This window comes from Neophocaena asiaeorientalis, unplaced genomic scaffold, assembly GCF_003031525.2.
Source record: "Neophocaena asiaeorientalis asiaeorientalis breed wild unplaced genomic scaffold, Neophocaena_asiaeorientalis_V1.1 scaffold26, whole genome shotgun sequence".
Lineage (NCBI taxonomy): Eukaryota > Metazoa > Chordata > Mammalia > Artiodactyla > Phocoenidae > Neophocaena > Neophocaena asiaeorientalis.
This window is the reverse complement of record NW_020173108.1, coordinates 13701726-13724147: the sequence shown is the minus strand read 5'-3', so window position 1 is coordinate 13724147 and position 22422 is coordinate 13701726. Positions and strand designations below refer to the sequence as shown.

The window sequence follows — 22422 nt, the reverse complement described above, 5'->3', positions numbered from 1 at the left end:
TACAAATAACTCAATTTCATTTCTTTTTATAGCTGAGTAATATTCCATTGTATATATGTGCCATATCTTCTTTATCATTCATCTGTTGATGGACCCTTAGGTTGCTTCTATGTCCTGGCTATTGTAAATAGAGCTGCAATGAACATTGTGGTACATGACTCTCTTGAATTATGGTTTTCTCAGGGTATATGCACAATAGTGGTATTGCTGTGTTGTATGGTAGTTTTATTTTTACTTTTTTAAGGAGCCTTCATACTGTTCTTCATAGTGGCTGTATCAACTTACTTGTATTCCCACCAAAAGTGCAAGAGAGTTCCCTTTTCTCCACACCCTCTCCAGCATTTATTGTTTGTAGTTTTTTTGATGATGGCCATTCTGACTGGTGTGAGGTGATACCTCACTGTAGTTCTGATTTGCATTTCTCTAATGATTAGTGATGTTGAGCATCCTTTCATGTGTTTGTTGGCAATCTGTATGTCTTCTTTGGAGAAATGTCTATTTAGGTCTTCTGCCCATTTTTGGATTGGGTTATTTGTTTTTTTTGATATTGAGCTGCATGAGCTGCCTGTATATTTTGGAGAGTAATCCTTTGTCAGTTGCTTCATTTGCAAGTATTTTCTCCCATTCTGAGGGTTGTCTTTTCGTCTTGTTTATGGTTGAAGAAACTACTACAAAGGAGACAGAATTATATGGTTTTACAGAGGAAAGGGATATGGGACTCAATAATAATAATAAAATGATATGTAGTAAAATTAGTTCAGTTTAAAAAATCTCATGAAAATATTCTCACAACCACCTGAAAATATTTAAATGCAACCGAGTTCTTTATTAATAGAAAGTTTACAGTTACGTTGGAGCATTAGAAGCTTTTGCTCTAATAGGAATGACTTAACTAGAAGCTGTGATACTTCCCTCTGCAGGAAGTATTTCCTCTTTGTTAATATAGATCTATGCCTGAATACAGGAAGCAGTCTGTGCTGCTAGAACTGATCATCCTCCCATTATTCTTGTCTCTTCAGCCAAGCCTTACGTGAAGATCAGGTGAATACAGGCCTCCATGCATTGTTGATCGAATCCTGACTGATCTTCTAGCTCAACCTGTACTTCTCTATATATTTCTGTCTTCATCATCTTCATTGATTGATATTCGTGACTACATTATATGCTTCCCTAAACATTGCTCTGTGTCTACCATGTGTTTGAATCAACAACTAGTTGTAAGCAAATAAGTGAAAAGCTCTTTGACATTGAGGAGTTTCCAGTTTAGTGCAGTTACTCTTAACTATAGATGAGCACTGGGCTCAAGGACTTTTAAAAAATACGGATTCTTTTCCCTCAGTAAGTCTTGGCAGGGAATTATATCAGCACCTTAAAATAATTTTCTCCATGTTATTTTAATGCATATTTTCAGTTGGTACCCTTGAAAGTGGAAGATTTGGCCTTGACAACAAGTATAGAAGAATACAACAAATATCATTGTCTGGGTACCATATATAATGCAATTACAGTTGGCAGAGTGCCTGGCTTTGTGTGGACAGGTCACCTGGCTGAGGAAGTGATGTTTGAGCTTGAAGATGATTAGAATTAGATGGGTGGAGCAGGTAGGGGAGCACAATGTATGCAAAATGCGTAGAGGCATGAAGTAACTAATACTATAAGTTTTCTAATACATAGAAATATTCCAGGAGTAGTATAATGAATATATATGTTACCTTCACCTATATTCAAAAATTATTAGCATTCTAAAATAGGCTTTTGAAAAAGCAAAACAAACCAAAACCAAAACCAAAATTCAAACCAAACCAAACCAAAGCAAACAACAATAAACCTTTAACTTCTTTGTAATGCACATATCTGGGAAATAAGGCAGTTGATGTTCCAGTCATACTTTTTTAATGCAGAAATAACATGTACATTAAAATTCATATTCCCCTACATAAAATAATCTTTCTGAATTTAGGAAACAACATTCTATTTTATCTGCTCACTTTCTTCTAATCCTGAAAGTCTGATTCTGTGTGTGTGTGTGTGGAGTGTGTTTTGTCAACAAAATAGAATAAACATATGATTTGCTCTATATAAATTTATCTATTTTAAGATAATGCTTTATGAAAACCTCTCATATAGCAACGCCAGTTTGTAAGAATATGTTGCCATAATTTCTTTGGGAAACCACTTGATATATTCTAGTGCTGAGCCACTTGTTTGCTGTCCATGAAGACCTATGGTAATACTGAGGAAGGAAGAAGAGGACTGTCAGTAAAGTATTTGAGACCCAACATACAGCAGTACATTTTCCATTAAAGGTTTGAAAATTAGAGACTATGGAAAATAAGGGCAAGGGTTAATGTTCAACGTGACTATTTTTTTTTTCTGGCCCCGAAGAAGTTAAATGTCAAAGGTAGACAGTGTATCAGCTTTCATATCATTTTTTTGAGCCATGTATTTCTGATATTCAGGAGCGTGCTAGATATTGTCCAGACCCAATCCTGTTTACTGTGTTGACTGGTCTTAATTATGCAATATGCATTATTAGAGCATTGATAATCTCATGGAATAAAGTTTGGACTAAAATGCTTCTCCATTACCTTCTAAGACGTATGTCTCATAACTCTATGCAACATGCTTCAGATATTGTATTAAAATATCATCTCAGTTCATACATAAAATGACTAAAATTTTTTTGGAATTATTTAAACTTGTTCATTGATTTTTCACTATATAAGAATATATTTCTTAAACAACACACAATACACATAAAAGAAAATGCTCATATTATGTAAGATTTCTTTGCATTTAGGTATTTATTAATTCAGGAAATATAGAAGTTGTTGGAACCACTGATACAGAATTTAGAGTTTTACTTAGTGTTAAGCATTATTTTATTAGTCATCACATTAAAATGAAGCCATTTGAATCTTCTTTTGGTGGCTTATTTTTGCTCCGAACAGATAGTGCTTTATGAATGCAGATATGTGATACTTCTGCAGCATTACGTGTTATTAGGGTTTAATGTTTATGATTGTCAGATCAGAACTATCTGATGCAAATTTCTCTCATGTGTTCATGCAGTCAGAAATGATTTTCAGGGTATATATACTAGTTTGAAGCATGAATTAAATAATTTCTGAGGTGATTCCTTTTCTCTTCCTTGGGGCAAGGCTGAATGGCTCTCTCCACTTTATACTTATGGTGACTCACCAGACTATAAAAATAAAGCTTGATTTGTGACCCTAGAAAAAATAAACAGACTGTTGGTCTCACAGGCACTCAGACTGCTGCTGGGAAGCAAAGATCTTCATAAACACTATCACTTGAGGGGGGCACTTGTCCCAGATTTTCAGTGTATCTTATGCTGTCTAGATACTGGGACATTTTAATAATATATACATTTTCTTATATGTTAACAGGCATATGTGCAAAATGTAGCACTTAGAATAATAATAGTAACAATAAAACAACAACAACAATAATAGTTAATAATAATATATTTTTTGTTAACTTCAAAATTAACACTAAGAACGTTGGCTTGAGGTGGGCAGTTTTTATATTTTGACTGCCCAGCATCAATTTCTATTTCTTATCAATACCCTCATTTTCTCATGAAAACTGATCTCTCTTCTGTTGTATGTAGTCTTTCTGACTTGCTGAAGCTGAAGGGGTCCCCGCATCTCACTACTCAGGTACAATCAAGGGGTACGTGTGAAACCTAAGTTTATCCAAATAGGTTCTCTCTTCTAGAATTCTAAATCTCCAGTGGAATGAAACAGGATGGAAGAAATAGCTAGAGCTCAATTATTTCATCAGTTTTTCCCTTTCAGCAAAGCAGTTCCAGTGGGTTCTTGCTTTGTTTCTAATCTTGGTTTTTCCAGGATTAGAACTCCGTGCATTTAGTAACACCCTGATATCCTTCTAATAAATTTCTTTTTATTTAAGTTATCTAGAATAGGTTTCTGTTGTTTGCAAACAAATAACTGTAATATAGGATATATCAAAGTTAAGTTGCATTGGTAAGTAACACCAGCAGCTTCAGCAAGGAAATTAATATGGCTTTTAAGCTGCTAGTCCAGCCTTCTGTTGGTGTCTGGAGACTATCAATTAGCAGCCACCGTTTTTGAATCTTTTTTAAACTTTGAAAAGTCCTTTTGCTCTTGACCTTCAGAAATGAACAATTCTAATAAAATATTAAAAGATATGGACCTGATTTATTTTAGTAGAATGAAAATGAGAGAGTTTTTTTTTTTTTAGCTTGACAATATCGATGTCTACTTTCCTCTAATTTTAATGCAGAGGCTGTCAGTGTATATTAGAGACAACTCAGTAAATCTTTACAGAGAGGAGACATCGAAAAATATTCTCCTGATTATCTATTTCCCTCTTGAGACCAGAACTACACTGCAAATAATATACAATATGTCTCAACCAAAATGTAAAATACAGCTAATTATCATTTTAGTAAAACACATAAGGGATTTTTTTAAAAAGGTAGGTGAATATGGGCTGTTTCTAATTATCCAAGGAGAGAAACTTCCATTTCTAAATGATACATTTTCATCATATCTTCTTCCTCTCTTTGTCACTCTTCTCTGTTTTGTCTCCCTGTCTCTGTATCTGTTTGTATATGTGTGCATACATGTGTGTGTGTATTATGGCCTATTTGAACTTTTCTTTTGCTCATTTGCCACACACACAAAGAATGTACAAGAAGGATTTGTAGCCCGCAGTACTTTTGTAAAGGGTAGATGGAAAGTAATCCCTTTTATTGAAATCATGGCTATTTTACTCAGTTTCCCTGATATACATACTTACATAGATAAGCTAGGGAGATTCTTTACTATTCCAGTGATTTTCACTCTAGTGGAAGAGTTTCATCCTGGTTACAGTGCAGTGGCTAACTCTCCATGTGCTGTTGCAAACACATAACCTTTACAGGACTTGCTCTTTGTGCTGTATAATGAAGCGCTTGGGTTAGTGATATCTAAGGACTTTTTTCCTCTAAAATGAGAATAGTAGAAATTCTTACAAGTGATTGTCAATATATATATCCCTAGGATCAGTTTCTCCAGCAGAGTGAAGTCAAATTCCTGTAACTGATTTACTTTTCTGTGGAAAAAAGCCAACAACAAAAATTGTGTATAATTTGCTGTATTTGCTCTGTGTTAGTTTTAGGCTCTAATAATAGGGGTTCTCTTCTTCATGGGATGCAGTCTTTACTTAAAATATCCTATAAACAGGATGACTCATCTAGTTTTAAAATTAGAATTTACTAATCTAAGGTCAGGGTATATGAATCACATCCTCCGAGTTTTAACTTGACATTGAAGGCTTAGTGCTTGCTATTGCTTTTAGTAGTTTACTAACTTGGATATAGGATTATGTTCTGTCTATATGAGGAAAGTATTTTACAACATAGAACACTGTATGGTTCATCTCTCAATTTTTTTAAAAAATGTTTTTTTTCTATTTTTCTCAAAATAAGTTTAATTTGACAAACATTTACTGAGTGCCAGGCATGGTAGTAGAAGATGAAGGTACAAAACAAAATAATTGCTGTATTATGCAACAGTAAGTTACAGCAGTCTACTTACTGAATATACCTTTCCAACTTTCAGTCCCTTTTCTTCACTATATCCATGCATTAAATTTAAGATAACTTTTAGTTCCTTGATTCTTCAGCTTTCTATTTCTCCATCCTGATTTCATTTTCCTCTGCATTTAATCTTGAAACTTTCTCTTAGTCCTTCTTCCTCCGATAACTTCAACAGCTTTGGCTCCACGTCTTTCTCTCTAGCTGCACTTCGAGGCACAGTTGTCAACCTGGATTATCTGTTTACTATGTCCAGGCAACTGAGCACTGGTAAAGGAAATCACATAACTATGGGGGTATTGGAGAAAGCAGATTTACAGCTTCTAGCTTCAATTGGGTACTTAAATCTTCCTGGAAATCTTTTAAGCTTTTCATCAGTCTCTCTTCCATGCATTATTATTCTAAGCTCCCACAACCCTTCTCAAATTCCCTAAACTACTCCTATTCTTTGACTCCCAGAAGTAGACTGTGCCTTGAAATTAATGGTGAAAACAGAGTAGATTAGACTAGGAGGATTCTTCTAGTTTCTCAGCCTTTCACCTGAAAAATATCTGTATATACTCTAGCCTTTTTTCCTCTCTTCTCATAAGAAGCAGTCATTTTTTTCTTAAAAAATATCCTTCCTACTTTGCCATGGGTCCCACATCATCCCCATTTCCTCAGGCACTTCATCAAATATCATGATTGAATCTCATAACTTGAATGTTTCTTACTGTACTGACTCCTTTCAGCAAACTTTCATCTCTGCAACCAAACACAATTAATAAATCCAGAACTCAGTCTCGTATATTATTGCAGGCATTACATCATATCGTTCTGTCCATTGACAACCAAAGAAGTAGAGAAAGAATATCTCTACTTCATATGCATGCCTCTTATATGCAGCTTACTGTAATTAGAATATCACTTCTGGAAATCAACAAAACTACTTTTGCAAAAGTTGCCCAAAGCTTCTAATTGCAAAATTGAATGAGTTATTTATAGTTATTTATAGTTATTTATAGTTTATAGTTCTCATATAATTAATTTCTGAGTGGTATTAGATAGTAGGATTGACTATTTAATTTTTCTTCTCATTGAAATGCTTTCCTTTCTTGGCTTCTTTGTTTTCCTTCTATTTTTCTGAGCTTTCTTAGCCTCCTTTTTGTACCTATATCCTCCACCATACTCCATGTTTCAGTGTTTTTCATGGTTTTATCCAAAGCCCTACTATCTTAAAAACATATTGGGTGACAAATGTGTGAATTCTGCCAGATTTTCTGTCACCTCAATATTGACATCAACTGTTTCTATGGTCTCCCCTGTATCAGAAAGGAGAAACTGGGAACTGTGTTTCTGAGAAGACCCATGGCTATAACAAAGAAATAGTTTAAATTGATAACTCCACAATACTGATTTGAAGCACAACTCACTTGCAGGCATCATGGCATATCTCCAACTGTTCTAAGACAGCTCCTGTTGGCTGCCCAGTGGCACCTCAGTTTTCTGTGTCCTAAATCAGTTGTTTCATTTTATCCCATTAGTAAATGGCACTTCAGTTTGACTTGGTTTCATAAGCTAAAAACTGGGAGTCATGCTATATTGTTCCAGCCCTCCTCTTCCCTACTGTTCACTAAATCCTGTCAATTCCTAAATACCTCTTCAATGAATTCTGTTCTTTCTGCACTTACAGATTCTATCTTAGCTATCTTAGCTCTGTCCAGCATAATTTTCAGCTGTTATTATTTTAATAGTCTTATAGCTAATGTTTCTGCCTCTCATTTAGCTTCTTTTAATTCTTAAATATCTGATTGTTCACACTCTTGTGTGATATCTTCAAATTGTTTTCCATTACCTTCAAGATAGAATTCAGACTATTTCGGGTATAAAAGAAAAGGCCATCTTTTAGTCTTGTCCTATTTTCCCCACGTCATTCCCTACATGCAGCCCCTCTTTGGACCATACCATAATGATGTTCTTTGAGTTTTCTGTGGCTTTGCATTATAGGGACTTAACCCTCTTCTTCTTTGCTTCAAGAATTACTATAAATATAATTTCCTTTCAAAAGCATTTTGATGGTCTTCAGCAATTCACTCTCAACCACAGTTGTTAAATTCTTTTGTTCTTGTCCTCCACGCACCTTGGTCTTATCTTCCAACATATCACTAATTATGCAGTATTGTAAATATATTTTAATAGCTGCAGAACTTTTATCTAGTTTATGAGAATGTCAGATCTCTGAGGACAAGGATTATATCTTTTTCGGAGTGTCAAGTGCCTTGCGTAGTACCTACCAAATATAGCTAATACAGAATAAAAGATTGATGAATGAATTCTAGTGGCTTCCAAAATCCATCGAGAGTAGATATGTAAAAATACTTTACAAATTGTAAGGTGAGTGGGATTTTAAAGGTGAGTAGAATTGGTCAGTCATGAACGTGGAGCTCTGATTTTTAACTTCTTTCTACCATAAACTTATAAATGACACAAACCTTCTCTAATCTCACATTAGAGAGTTATTTACCCATCTCAGAATGATGTGAACAAGTTGGTCGATGATTAATGACTTCAATGGAAAAAATGTAACTTGTACTGTTAGGATAGTATAATTTCTTTGGCTAGACAGGTAGTCAAGTTTCACACAGGAGGAGTTAGGAAGATATTTAGTCTTAGTTTTTTCAGCTTGGAATGGGTTATTCAAGTTATCTCCTGAACCTACTTTCTGCTAATGATCACAAGTCATAAAAACTGTTCCACAAAAACCTCCAGTCTGCAATATTGACTTTCCTGTCCACTAACTTTATTCTGTCTCTTGATTGATCATATTCGCCCTTTGGATTCAGTACAATTTTCTTGCTACAAACTTGGACAATAAATATTGTGGGTTTAATTCCCAGTTACAAAGCCTCACGCTTCCTTTTGAAGTAACCCTTCCTTGGTTAATCCAGGCTAGTGTTTCCCACTATAGCTGTATAATATGTAAATATCTGGAGAGCTTAAAAAACACAGATTAGCAGTTTCAAACCAATTAGAGAAATCCCTGAGTGTAGGGTTCAAGCATGAACATTTTTAAAAAGCCAGGCATGAGTGTTATTGACAGAGACCCTATGGCCTTACACAGTGACACTTTTGTATTCTAAAAGCAGAATAAAGCCACCATCCTCTATTCTTCAGAATGGGGAGTTGAGAAGAGTCTATAACTCAGTGTAGAGGTATAGATTTCAATTGAGGCAATATTCTACTAAAGGAATTCACAGATAAGGTAGAGGAAAATAGGTTTTAGAATGGTATAATAAACAAGTCACAAAAATTACAAGATTATTGATTCAATTTAACTGTGTTCTAAGGCACACCAGATTCCTAAAATTTCACCTAAAACTTTCGTTTTGGAAACTAAGCTTTCTAATATTAAGTAAGCTTTTTATTTTTCTCCTGATTACATTGAGTAGTAGATACTTACAAGAGTTTTAGTTTTCAGAGATTCAATGAAATTTTTTTCAATTCAAAAACATTTTGTTTCATCTGATTGAACTTCAATTTATTTTTATTATTACTATCATCATCGTCGTCGTCATTGTCGTCATCGTCGTCATCGTCGTCATCGTCATCATCATCATCATCATCATTATTTTGGTACCAAACTGTTAAAAAGCTATTAAGAACATATACTCAGTGGTTTCCAATAATGGCATTGGTACAATAAAAAATTTGTTTGCAACATTTTTGTTTCTGGGAAGCTCTGAAATCTGAAAAGCTAAATCTCTGAACACATTGTTTTTATTTGCAGAACAAAAATGAAATAGGTTTACTTTGAAATTAGAAATTGTTAATCCTATTTCCCAGAGTTGTTAACAATGAGTCACTGTTTACAGTTGGATTATCCACTGAACCAAGGGCTGTATACCATGTACGATGGAAATTGAAAACACCTGTATGACTAGCTGCCATTGCTTTTATATTACTGCACAATGGTAAATGGGCCATGTCTTCAGGGCTACACTCTATAGCTATATTAAAGTGCACTCTCACGATTAGAAGCACATGAAAATAAATCATTTGGTGAGGAGGAAATTAAAAATACAATTATTAATGAGACTCACTTAACTTTTGGCTAACCTTAATAATAATTGTTTTTCAGGTAAGCATTTAATAAAAATGTGCAGGTGTTATCAAATGCATCGTTATGCTGGGAGATAACTATTCTTTTTATGTTGTTTCCATCACCAGATAGAAGCATGAACTGCTCTCTTGGTCCTCATGTTAGAATGCAGATATTATCCTCAGTCCTCTTATATAACAGTGTCTCAGTTGGGGTACTGTAGAGAAACAGAATATGTGTGTGTGTGCGTGTGTGTGTATGTGCACGCTTGCGTGCGCATTCACGCATAATGGCACAATACAACATCTGTTTCCGACATTTTTGTTTATCTATCTTTCTAGAAAGATGTTTATTATAAAGAATTGAGGAACAGGCTCATGATTATGGAGGCTAGCGAGTTCCAAGATCTGCAGGGTGATTCGGCCAGCTGGAGACCCAGGAGAGCTGAGAATATATAGTTCTAGTCCAGAGGCCAGCAGGCTCAAGACTTAGGATGAGTTGATGTTTCAGTTAAAGTCTGAAGGCAGGAAAAAAGCTACCTTCATATTTTTGCCTTTTCTATGTATCACTTATACTTGGATTCCCTATCTCTGTCTGTCTCTCTCTCTTTACACACACACACATTTCAACTCCACCCTTTCTCAATGGGTCTTATTTTACTTTCACTTAAATATTGGCAATAATAGAATGTTCACTTAATGATATTTATATACATGTATCTTTTTTTGGGGGGGGACCCAATGGAACCTTTAATTCCAAGCAGAGTCCCCCCTCCCCAGCATTATCGCATGCATCGTGCCCAGGCTCTGGGCAATAGAACCCAGACCCAGAAATAGACAGATATATCTATACCTATTTACATCTATATATAAAAATTATATATAAATATGTATTTGTAAAGAGGAAAAGCTGGGATGATTAAGGTAGGGCAGAGAGTTAGGTGAGAAATGCAGTGTGAGGGGGTGGTGCTCCAAGAAGTTACATTCTTTAGGTATGGGTAGGAGCAGGACCTGGTAGCCAGGACATTCAGAAATGCTCCTGTAGCCTAGCCTGTTGATCCCATCCAAGGGAGTTTGAAGGCCTGGGTTCTGCCCAGGATTTGGGTTGGTACTAGAAGGTAGAGTTCTAGCTGACTTTGCCTGGAGGCTAATGGTGGTCAAGGATTTTGTTTTGGTGACATCTCCACTCTAAGCCAAGGTTTTAGGGGAAGCCACAGGTTTGGAGCAAGAGTCTTTGAAGCTTGGGGGTCGCAAGTAGAGGACAAGGTGAACTAGATAGAGGGCAGGGCGGCCTCCCTGTTTGAGATCTCCCTGAGCTGGAGCCTGCTTTTGCTAGAGTCAAAGAGACTGGAGGTCAGGGTGATGGGGGAGCTGTAAAAGGTGAAGTGAGGAGGAGTGCTTGGGTACACACGGGATCCTGGAGCTTTCCCTGCCTGCCTGGCTGCTTCCCACTCTCACCCTCCTCCTTCCAGGGCTGGAGGTTCTACCCACCCATTGGTCAAGACAGCTGACAGGTCTGACCTCTTAAGTACCATATTTATTTTTCCTTAATTTCTTCTGGGAAGCTTCATGTGGGGATGGAGGCAGGGAGAGGTCACAAACATTTACTCTGTGTGTGCTTGAGTCCAGGCTGGGTTTGCCCCATCCAGTGAGGACCAGGGATGAGAGAAAGGACTGCTCCCTCATTTTGGGGAAGGAAGTCCATGTCCCACAACCCCAGGGCTGCAGAAGACATGGAAAATACCCTTGAGAAGTCCTTGGCTGACAAATGCCTGTCAAGCCTGGAGGCAACTTCGTTTGCCCCTTACTGGTCGCCACCAGCATTTCATAGGGACAGATCAGCAAGGTGTGAGCTTCCATTCTTACTCCCCATGGGCTGAAGTCTGAGAAGTATAGTAAGCTCAGGGTGGTCCTGCCATAGGCAAAGAGAGAGCAATTAGACTTTCCATGGTGTAAGGAAGTATGAAAGTGTGTCCAGTCCAGTAGGGACTGGTTCTCTCTGGATAGGCAATGACTTTTCCATCTCTTCTTTCAAGACCATCTTTCCCAACTTGGACATCACCTTACTGAGTTTCTCTCTCTGATGCTTCCTTGAGTGCCATTTCTTCTCTGGAGTCACCATCACCCTCCTCTTCCTTCCCTTCATCTGTCTCCCTGTGAGATGCCTTTTTAAAACAAAACAGAACAAAACACTTTATTTATTTATTAATTTTTTAAAATTTATTTATTTATTTATTTATTTATTTATTTATTTATTTATTTATTTATTTATTTATTTTTGGCTGCATTGGGTCTTTGTTGCTGCACAGGCTTTCTCTAGTTGGGGTGAGCGGGCTCTACTCTTCGTTGCAGTGTGCGTGCTTCTCTTTGCGGTGGCTTCTCTTGTGGAGCACAGGCTCTAGGCGTGTGGGCTTCAGTAGTTGTGGCGTGTGGTCTCAGTAGTTGTGGCTTGCAGGCTCTAGAGTGCAGTCTCAGTAGTTATGGCACACAGGCTTAGTTGCTCCATGGCGTGTGGGATCTTCCCAGACCAGGGATCGAACCCATGTCCCCTGCATTGGCAGGTGGATTCTTAACCACTGCACCACTAGGGAAGTCCCTGAGATGCCTTCTGCTTCCTCCATTCTGTCTCCACAGTGAAGAGTCATGGGAGGCAGACCAGTAGTCAGTTTCGATCTTGGCCATCTGGTTGGAGTCAGGAGGCTGGGATACAGGGAACTTGGGTGACTTAGTGATGGTTCCTCAATGAAAGCCTTGCTCTGAGGGCTGCCTCCCGTGAACTCTCTCTGTTTGTAGATTAGTAACTTCTTGTAGATGTTGGAATCTGGGCAGGTGGTCTTGGGATGATGGAAATGGTAGAGGCTGGTTCTTGGGGCTAAAATCTGAGAGTTGGTTCCAGGAAACCACCTCTCTGCCCACACCTCCAGGGTGATGGAGATGGTAGGGGGGTATAGATTTGAGTGACAGTGAGCTCCTGGCTTCTGGGCAGCTCCATGTGTTCCATGAGGGAAGGTAAAGTGGGACTTGTAGATTGTGAGGTTAGGCCACCCCATATCCAAGATGGCCTTGTCCTGGGGGATTGCAGCCAAGTCCTTGTGCCCAGCATGTGATTGTCCATTGATTTGTGTGCTAGTTTGTGTGCTAGCTCTGTATTTCCAGCTGCCATTAAAATAAATGCACAAAATGTTTATTTGTGTACCATATAAAATAAGCCAGGTTATCCTCAGCAGTTTGAGAGAGATTAAAATTTCTGGAAATTACTTTTTTTTTTTTTTTTTTGCAGTACGTGGGCCCCTCACTGTTGTGGCCTCTCCCATTGCAGAGCATAGGCTCAGCGAGCCTGCTCCACGGCATGTGGGATCTTCCCTGACCAGGGCACGAACCCGTGTCCCCTGCATCGGCAGGCAAACTCTCAACCCCTGCGCCACTGGGGAAGCCCTGGAAATTACTTTTAAAGGACTATAATACCAGCCACGACTAGATAAGTTTAAAGCAACTGTTTTTGAATTGAATGTAAATTCCCATAAAATAGGCTGTCTGTGGGGTTTTGTAAACTAGGTGCCACATAGTAAGAACAATGAATGGTAAATTTGATTATATAACATTAACAGTATTATATAGGCAGTTTAGTCCCAAATAGATGGACACTTAGGTATTTATAAATAAATTTAACATAATATATGATACTAATATAATTTTCTGAGTTAGCAAACATACACTACAATTAAAATTTTTAAAGGACGGTTATATAAACATGAATAGAAATAGATTTATAAGCAGTTTTCCCCACAATTCAGTTGACAGTCTTGAGCAATCCTTAGTGCTTATACTCCATTGGGTCAAGTCTGTGACTCAGCATCAGAATTTGACTGCTTAGATGAATCAATGATTTTATATTTTTTAAAGACTCCATCTTTTACCTTGATCTCTGAGATGACATTGTTTATTTTATTACCTCCCCTCCACAATTTCCAATTATTTGGATACTTTTATTTTAGTTGTGTCATAGTGGTAGCAGAGCAAAACAGTGGATCATGAAATCAAGAGAACAGCTGAAAGACCAGTACAAGCAGATTTAGGTCAAATTAGTGGTATTCAATAAGGTTAAACGTAGATGTATTTTCTAGGAAAGCTATAGTTAAAAACAAAAGCAAAACTTGGATAGCTGAATTGGCAAAGAGATACTTTGCAGACCATCAACTCAGTATTACATTACCTCCCAGTTGTTTACTTAAGGACAAACAGGGCTCCTTCAGTTTTTGCTTATGAAGACAAAGGGGAAACCTGTTTTAAGTAGGGTGTGGCTTATAGAAGCATCTTATTAAAATGACATTCTCCCTGTGGGCATATATATTAAGAAACAGTTCACCCAGCCTAAAATCAATTACTCCTGTGGCAAAGAAATTCTGAGTTAAGCATAATTCTCAGAGGTAGTTAGCATTTCACTGAACGTTACTGCTCCCATCCAAGAGAGGAGTTACCCAATTTAATCGACTCTCTGAGTGTTAAACCTCAGATAGTAAACAACTTAGATTATAAACAGTGCAATTATTAAGTTTAATCGTTAAGACACTGTGTTTTAACTAGATTATTCACAGAATAATCAGTGGTTAGCCAGAGAGTTCTGATTGTTTAATACTTAGTTGAACTTTTATTCAGAAGTAAACACAAAACAATTTTGAATATTAACCTATTTCCATGATTCTAGACACTCCCCCCCTCGTATGTTCTGCACACTGCAGTCAGTTTTCTTTCTCAATGAAAAACTTAGGTATCTCTCCTGCTTAAAATATTCATCTGTTCTTCTGTGTTCTCTTGATAGAATTCAAACATGTTTACATGGCTTAAAGCACCCTTGATCTGACCCCTCTTTACTTCTCCAGCCTCATCTTTTATCTCTGTACTGCTCAATCTACTTTCCCTTTCTTCCACTTTAATTCTATACTGTGGTCATTCTGGATTTCTTTAGTTCTTGAAACGTGATATAATTTCCCACCACTGGGCATTAATATAGACTGTTGCCTCTGTTGGGAACTTTATTCTCTTCCTTTTTGCCTAAGTCATTTCATCGTTTATGTTTCAATACGGATTCCAATTCCACTGGACATTTTCCCTTGACTCACTAAGACTGGGTTAGTATTCTTTCTACATAGTCCCATAATGCTCTGTTTTATACCTATCATAGTTCTCTCCATGCTGAACTTGCTGGCTTATTTAATACTGTGTCTATTTTCCACACTGTTGTATTCCTAGAGGGTAGGTGCTGGGCAGGTAGTAGTTGCTCAAAAAATGTTTATTGAATTACTGCATAACTAAACTCTTAGTTGATGCAAAGGTGTTTCTCAATCTCTTAGTTAATACATAAATAATTCTCACACCTTAGAAATTTGATCCATTACCATCAGAAGCAATGGCTTACTTTGTAGTGGTTTTAATGGCAAATGGCAGATATAGGAAGATTTCCATTGCATGAGGTATGTGTTGGGGACTGTACTTAGTTTGAAAAGTTCCCAGGTAACTGTGTTATGTTCCCCTGCTGCAATATGACTTCTGGGTTAGAATCAGTAATTTAAGCATAGAAATTCTAGCTCTTCCTAAATCAGCTACGAGTTTTAATACAATTTGAAAGTCCTTAACACCAAGACATTGGGGAGGAAAAAAGAAGACCTTATAATTAAGATGTTACAAAAAAAAAGAAAAGAAAAAAAGGAGAAGAAGGAAATGGCTAACCAATTACTTGTGCCTCCATTTTCCCAACCTAGTTTTAATAGCATCATTTCTCACCTGGGAATTATTTTACTTACCATTAATGTGAGACCTGAGGGTACTACTGTTAATGGCTCCTTCAAATTTTAGCCTCCCTGCTAAAATTTCTGTTTAATGAGTATATGGAGGTGTTTATTAGGTCCCAGTGTTCACCCAGATAGCATGAATTTTAAACTATAGGTGTAAATGTTACCAGTAAGCAGCTACGGTCTCTTTTTCTAGCTACAGTCCATTAAAAGATTTGGCCAATGTATTTATATTAAAAAAGAAATAAGTTATGGGTATTAGTAAGTTGTTTAGAAATAAAAGAAACCAAATTGTGGTTTTTGGACTCATCAGCTTTTAGGGATAATATAGAAGAGAGCTTCAGATTTCTCTTACATCAATCTTAATTCTGGACAGGATTTCCTAAAGTATTCAGGGAAGCACATGGGGAAAATGTTATTTTTGGTTTTGTTTTTTTTTTTTTGCATTGGAATTTGAATCCTTTTATTTTAACCTTTTATTGAAGTATAGTTTATTTACAATGTTGTGTTAATTTCTTCTGTACAGCAGAGTGACTCAGTTATACATATATATATGTGTGTGTGTGTATATATATGCACACACACACATTCTTGTTTATTCTTTTCCATTATGGTTTATCCCAGGACATTGAATATAGTTCCCTGTGCTGTACAGTAGCACCTTGTTGTCCAACCATTCTATATGTAATAGTTTGCATCTACTAACCACAAACTCCCAATCCATCCCTCTCTCACCACCCCTCCCCCTTGGCAACTGCAAGTCTGTTCTCAATGTCTGTGAGTCTGTTTCTGCTTCATAGATAGGTTCATTTGTGTCATATTTTAGATTCCACATATAAGTGGTATCATATGGTATTTGTCTTTCTCTTTCTGTCTTGCTTCACTTAGTATGATAATCTCTAGTTGCATCCATGTTGCTGCAAATGGCATTATTTTGTTCTTTCTTATGGCTGAGTAGTATGTACACATCTTCTTTATCTATTCATTTGTCAATGAACATTTAGGTTGTTTCCATGTCTTGGTCATTGTGAATAGCGCTGCTATGAACATAGGGGTGCATGTATATTTTTGAATTACGGTTTTGCCCAGATAATTGCTGGATCACCTGGTAATTCTATTCTTAGTTTTCTGAGGAATCTCCATACTGTTTTCCATAATGGCTGCACCAACTTACATTCCCACCAGTAGCATAAGAGGGTTCCCTTTTCTCCACACCCTCTCCAGCATTTGTTATTTGTAGACTTTTTAATGATGGCCATTCTGACTTGTGTAAGGTGGTACCTCACTGTAATTTTAATTTGCATTTCTCTAATAATTAGTGATGTTGAGCACCTTTTCATGTACCTATTGGTCATCCATATGTCTTCTTTGGAGAAATGTCTATTTAGGTCCTCTGCACATTTTTTGATTGGTTTTTTTTGTTGTTGTTGTTGAGTTGTATGAGCTGTTTGTATACTTTGGAAATTAAACCCTTGTTGGTCACATCATGTGCAATATTTTCTCTTGTTCCATAGGTTGTCTTTTCATTTTGTTTATGGCTTCCTCTGCTATGCAAAAGCTTGTAAATTTGATTAGGTCCCATTTGTTGATTTTTGGTTTTATTTCTGTTGCCTTGGGAGACTAACCTAAGAAAACATTGGTACGATTTATATTAGAGAATGTGTTGCCTATGTTCTCTTCTAGGAGTTTTATGGTGTCTTATAATTAATTCTTTAAGCCATTTTGAATTTACTTTTGTACGTGGTGTGAGGGTGTGTTCTAACTTCATTGATTTACATACAGCTGTCCAACTTTTCCAGCACCATTTGCTGAAGAGACTTTTTCCCATTTTATATTTCTTCCTTTGTCAAAGAATAATTGACCATAGGTATGTTGGTTTACTTCTGGGCTCTCTCTTCTGTTCCATTGATCCGTATATCTGTCTATGTGCCAATACCACACTGCTTTGATTACTGTAGCTTTGTAGTATTGTCTGAAGTCTGAAAGTGTTATGCGTCCTGCTTTGTTCTTTTTCCTCAGAATTGCTTTGGCAATTCTGGGTCTTTTATGGTTCCGTATAAATGTTGGTATTATTTGTTCTAGTTCTGTGAAAAATGTCATGGGTAATTTGATAGGGGTCACATTAAATCTGTATATTCCTTTGGGAAGTATGGCCATTTTAACAATATTAAGTCTTCCAATCCAAGAGTATGGGCTACCTTTCCATTTCTTTGAATCATCTTTAATTTCCTTTATTAACACATTATTGACTGGAGACATATTAGTATGTCTTTTGTTACCCAAACGTTATTGACTGGAGATGTTATCAATACGTTTATAGAGAGTGCTACAATTAACATCACTGTGCGAAGTTGTTAGAGCTTACAATTGATCAAGGGTTCATTATACAACTTATGATTGTCATTATCATTCGCATTCTGCTCCATTAGGTTTTTGTTCCAACCTTGTGTATGTTATAAACGAAAAATTTTCAAAAATGACACATTGCAAAATTTTGAGTGAAGAAAAATTTTTTGGTGAATTTTATGCAGATACTTTATCTGATTATCTGAGCGACACATATACTAGTGTCTCAGAAGGTGATAGTTCTTCAGAACATAGTTCTGATTCAGATGATGTGACAGTTAGACCAATAAAAAGACAAAAACTTTAGTGATTGATTCTGATATGGAAAGTGAAAATGAAACTCACAGTGCTGGAAAATGCTCCTTTGCTTCTACAGAAGAGTCGATTGAAGACAACATTTCACAAAAATTAGAAGACTTTACAGGTGTGTCAGGTGTAACTATTGAGTGTAATAACCAACAGAGTGTTAGTGAAATAACAGAATTAATTTTTGGCTGGCCAAAATAAAAATCTCCAGCCACAGGCATTAGTTTCTGCAAAAATCCCCTGGGCAATAATGAGTTAATGTTTTATAGTTCTCAGCATATAAGTCTTTCACCTCTTTGGTCAGGTTTATTTCTAAGTATTTTATTTATTTATTTATTTTTGGTGTGGTTTTAAAAGGTATTGGTTTTTTTTACATTCCCTTTCTAATATTTCATTGTTAGTGTAATGAAATGCAACTGATTTCTGTGTGTTAATCTTGTATCCTGCTACCTTGCTGAATTCATTTATCAGTTCTAGTAGTTTTTGTGTGGAGTCTTTAGGGTTTTCTATATATAGTATCATGTCATGTGCATATAATGACAATTTTACCTTTTCCCTTCCAATTTGGATACCTTTTATTTCTTTTTCTTGTCTGATTGCTGTGGCTAAGACTTCCAATACTATGTTGAAGAGAAGTGAGAATGAGCATCCTTGTTTTATTCCAGATTTTAGCAGGAAGGCTTTCAGTTTTTCACATTGGGTATTATATTGGTTGTGGTCTTGTCATAAATAGCTTTTATTAAGTTGAGATATGCTCCCTCTATACCTACATTGGTAAGAGTTTTTTTTTTTTAATCATGAATGGATGTTGAATTTTGTCAAATGCTTTTTCTGCATCTGTTGAGATGATCATGTGGTTTTGTCTTTTCTTTTGTTGATGTGGTGTATCACATTGATTGATTTGCATATCTTTGAAGATAATTTTATTATATCTGTTTTAATATTACTTAAAATATTCTCTTTTCCCAAAAAGGCCTTACCTTTTACCTCTGTTGAAATTCTTCCATTTGTCTGAGATGTGTCTCAATATTATCTTCAAGTTTTGAAAGCATAATTTTTAATTAAAAATTTTTATTGCTCCAATTATTTTGTATCTCTAGTATGGCAATTAAATCTTCATATATTATATTTGTGCTTTTCTGAAGATATAATTTCCACTCACAGAATAGTTTTTTTTGATGATATGGACTAATGTCTTATTTATTAGTTTACACTGTATAATTCATAGCAAAACCTCTTGAATAGAGCAAAGAGTTTTTGAATTACTGAGCTATTTTCAGAAAAAACTCAATTATAGTCTTATTTATATTGAAGAAAAAAGGAAGGAAAGATAATGTTTATAAAGTAGCTTAAAATTCTGAGGGGAAATTTCAAAGATATTTTGCAAGTTTTTATTTCATCTGCCAAATAGTGTTTATGTATATATTTAAAAATTTAACAAATTCAAGTGTAAAGCATTGGAAATGGGGATTTTTTTTAAACTACTGTTTTATTCTACATCATTGTTTTCTTTCATCTTATAGTACTTAATATATGTCAGCGATCTTATTAGATCACTCGTGCAGGAGTCATAGTAAATATAATTTTGTAGCTAACCTGAGTAAGAGATTTGGAACTGATATATGCCCAAAGAATTTTTGTGATTTTCTGTAACTTGCAAATATCTGAAATCTTTTCAGCTGATCCATTTGAGAATTTAAGACCAGAAAGTTTAGATAAGCATCTTAGGAATTATGCCTCTGTTTTCTCAAATGTGGCAGGTGTGCAGCACTTTATTTTGGCTTTCATACAGAATCTTAATCCATGAGGGAAGTATGCCACTTTATCCGTCTCAGTCATTAGTTCTACTGACACCACTAAATTGCGAGATCCAAATGCAATCACGGATAGCACACACCTGTTTAATACTTAACAGCTCTTGTCATGGTGGTCATTTAAAAATAGTTTGGTTCTAAATGCATCCCTATTTCCTGGGCAAGGCATTGTCAGGTTGGCAGATTTCCCCACCGAGACACTTGTCTGCCACTGCTTCTGTGTCCATCATGTCCTTTCATTCCTCCATTAGCAAGCAGTCATTCAGCTGTGAGTTCCCTGTTGCCTCAGCTGGACCCTTAAAGCTCTCCAAACTTATAGTACTCAGATGCTCCAGGGCTGACTCTTTTTATTTCTTTTTTTCCCAAGAATGGCCAAGTAGATATGTGTTACACTTGGGTTTACGAAGGAGTCAAAGCAAAACAGCCTGCTCCGCAGTTAAAAACAGGGAAGTCTCACAATGAGTTGTCCCAACTCTCTGAGCTGGGGATAAACCGGGCTGATTTATTGATGTTTTGAAAGCTTTTTTTGCTCAGATCTCATTACAGTGCCTTAGATGCTGCCCCAATGTCCTCTGGTGTGAATAGCAGAGTAAACTACAGCCCGGGGAAAGGGTTGAGTACAGCTTTCCAGAGGGATCAGACCTTTTTCTTTATTATCAACGGCAACAACAATAACAGCAACCACCACCACAAAAAGAAAAAGATATTTTCTATTTTTTACTTATATCCACAATTCCTGTCTAGTCAGGTCACACATTTGCCTAGAGAATACCACTAAAATCCTTTCAAACCAGTTTTTGATGTTACTCATGTCATTATGCTGTAATGTCAGAGATGTGATCATGGATATTTTTAAAATGTAGTTGTATTGTAATTTAAGACAATGTGTGCCTGTAGCATTCATCGTTTAAGAAAATGGTGTTTTTCTCTTTCAGACCCCAATTTCCCCTCATTATTAGAGAGCTGAATTCTAAATCAAAGATTGTGGAGAAGAGATGTGCAAACTGAATAAAACATTTCCAGAAGAGCCTGAATAATGGTTCTGAATAAAGGGAAATGAAATGTTCTTGAATTGTAATTGGAAAAATTCAAGTGGGTGTACCCAGGAGCACATCTACTAAGAAGAGGTTAGTTATTATTACTCTTAGTGCTATTTAACATTTATGGGGCCCCAATAGTATTTTTAGTTCTGAATTGAACACAAGTGGTCTGAGTGATCTCCCATCCAAATTATCCATGTGGAGATTCACCTGTAATCATTCTCCTTGCAGAGAGAGACAGCACTGATAAACAACCCAGAACAGGTGGACTGTTAATGCAGAATAAAGTGATTAGACAAATATGGCCTTTGAAAATATTATTTGATACTTTCTTCTCTTACCTGATTTCTCCATGGCTGGGCATTCAGAAGTTAGTGAACACATCTGTTGGACTCATACAAGGCTGCTGAGAAGTTGAAGAAGGAAGTAAAGGTAGATTGAGGAGAACTGAAGATTAGGGTCAATCTCTGACCTCAAGGATTTTATGCTTCACAGATAAGTAATGGAATGTCTTTTCTTCTTTGTCTCATATCAGTAATACAGAAAAAATAATGCTACTTTTGAGAAACTGTCTCTGATACTTAATTCTGAAAAAACATAGTAGAAAAATTTCTGGAGTAATGAATGTTATTGTCCAGAGGAAATTAAAAATAAGAGAGCGTAATTTTATGATAATTAAATGTTAGAATTGAGAAAGGTAGATATGTGAGTCATGACAGAATCTATAAGAATGAATTCATGCTTCTATGTCATGGGACAGTTTGAATTTTAAGCTAAGAAGTAGAGACTTTATTCTCTAGACACTGGGGAGCTGCTGAAAATTTTTGAGCAGGTGAGTGACATGCCCGGAATTACGTTTTATGAAGATTAACCTGATGGCATTTTCAGGATTGATTAGCGTGAAGTCTGTATTGTGACAGAAAAGATTGTGATAATGCAAGTCTGAAATATGGTGTTGGCAAAGAGAATAGAAAGGAAGAAATTGATTTGAAAGATCCATGACAGTGGAACTTCGGGACTTGATTATTAAATATGGGACCTGAAGTTAGGGAGACATCAGAGATGACTCCAGAAACTTTGAGCCTGAGATGAGAAATAAGAATGTCCTGACTGTCACTGGTTTATTATTACCTCCTGGATGCTGTGAATCATGTAATCAATTGCATTTCTAAAATCTTGGGTCCAAATCCCAAGTGGATTTGGGATCCACATCTACTTAGTGGACTGCGTCGTCCTGGCATCTAATTTTTGCACAGTGATCCATTTCCAACCATAGGTTTTACATTACTGAAAAGTACAGTGTGTGGCAAAACTAAAGTTGACTAGACCAAGAACGCAGAAAAAAGTTGCATTTAATATACTAAAAAAAATTAAACCTCAGGAAATAAAAATTATAGTAAAAATCCACTTCCACAATAAACAAGATCAGTCTGAGTTAGAAATTTGCTTTAAATTTATTCATC

At 36.3% G+C, this 22422-nt stretch overlaps 1 pseudogene; it reads right to left on the bottom strand.

Annotated features, from left to right (window-relative positions):
• Window positions 1-9040: 9040 nt before the first annotated feature.
• On the bottom strand, window positions 9041-12779 carry LOC112398671 (dematin pseudogene; annotated as a pseudogene).
• Window positions 12780-22422: the final 9643 nt, after the last annotated feature.